The sequence below is a fragment of the Mirounga angustirostris genome, unplaced genomic scaffold (genome assembly GCF_029215605.1).
Source record: "Mirounga angustirostris isolate CCGP_5_RB_7025 unplaced genomic scaffold, mMirAng1.0.hap1 SCAF_13, whole genome shotgun sequence".
NCBI lineage: Eukaryota > Metazoa > Chordata > Mammalia > Carnivora > Phocidae > Mirounga > Mirounga angustirostris.
Genome location: NW_026991721.1, coordinates 7,863,140 through 7,864,430, shown reverse-complemented (window position 1 = coordinate 7,864,430; position 1,291 = coordinate 7,863,140). Strand labels below are relative to the sequence as shown.

At 49.7% G+C, this 1,291-nt stretch overlaps 1 pseudogene; it reads left to right on the top strand.

The window, feature by feature from the left end:
* The first annotated feature begins 209 nt into the window (after positions 1–209).
* LOC123856350 (large ribosomal subunit protein uL23-like) lies at positions 210–707 on the top strand (annotated as a pseudogene).
* Positions 708–1,291: the final 584 nt, after the last annotated feature.

Here is a 1,291-nt window from a genome sequence, read left to right as displayed (position 1 = left end):
GACCACATATATCAGCCCTCCTGCTTTCTGCCCCAGTGTGGTCACAGCCTCTGTCCACCTCAGAATATCCTACCGGCCTCCTGCCTACACGGCAGGGTGCTGATTGAGTTACAAGTGAGTACTTTTTTGGTGCATTAGTAAGGTGTGTGCAAGTGAGAGGAGGGATTTGACCCCATAAAAATTCAGGGTCCTGGGAAAACGAGCCTTGGAAATCCCTTTCACGAAGATGGCGCCAAAGACTAAGAAAGAAGCCCCTGCCCCTCCCAAAGCCGAAGGCAAAGCAAAGGCTTTGAAGGCCAAGAAAGCGGTGCTGAAAGGCGTCCACAGTCACAAAAAAAAGATCCACACGTCACCTACATTCCGATGACCCAAGACACTGCGTCTGCGGAGGCAGCCCAAATATCCTCGAAAGAGCGCCCCCAGGAGAAACAAGCTTGATCACTATGCCATCATCAAGTTCCCCCTGACTACTGAGTCAGCCATGAAGAAAATAGAAGACAACAACATGCTTGTGTTCATTGTGGATGTCAAGGCCAATAAGCACCAAATCAAACAGGCTGTGAAGAAGCTCTATGACATTGACGTGGCCAAGGTCAACACCTTGATCAGACCTGATGGAAAGAAGAAGGCATATGTTCGACTGGCTCCTGACTATGATGCTTTGGATGTTGCCAACAAAATTGGAATCATCTAAACTGAGTCCAGCTGGCTAAATCTAAATAGAAATCTTTTCACCAAAAAAAAAAAAAAAAAATTCAGGGTCCTGTTGCCTCAGTGAAATTTCTGGGGGTCCAATGATCTGGAGCACGTCAGGGTATTCCACCAGGTGAAAGACAGGACGCTCTACCTTGGACCAGCTACCGCAACAAGGATGGTGGGTTCCCTTCTTAAATCTGGAGCCTCATACTCTACATTTGAGTCGGTTATGCCAGTCCACTTACTGAGTAGTAGGAAGGTGTCAGCTTTTTTTCTTTAAGATTTATTTACTTATGAGAGAGAGAGAGAGAGAGTTGGGGGAGGGGCAGAGGGAGAGAATCTCAAGCAGACTCCCTGCTGAGCATGGAGCCCGATGTGGGTCCCGAGCCCACGACCCATGCATGAGATCACCACCGGAGCCAAAACCAAGAGTCGGATGCTCAACTGGCTGAACCCCCCAGGCGCCCCTGGAAGATGCCAGTTTTGAGTGGGGATCAGATCAGGTCCAACCAGCCCGGACTGCCTTGCTAGGGGCTCCTCCTTTGGGCCTTAAGACTCAGCCGACCAATGATTCTCCGGGGTGTGTGCAGATCGA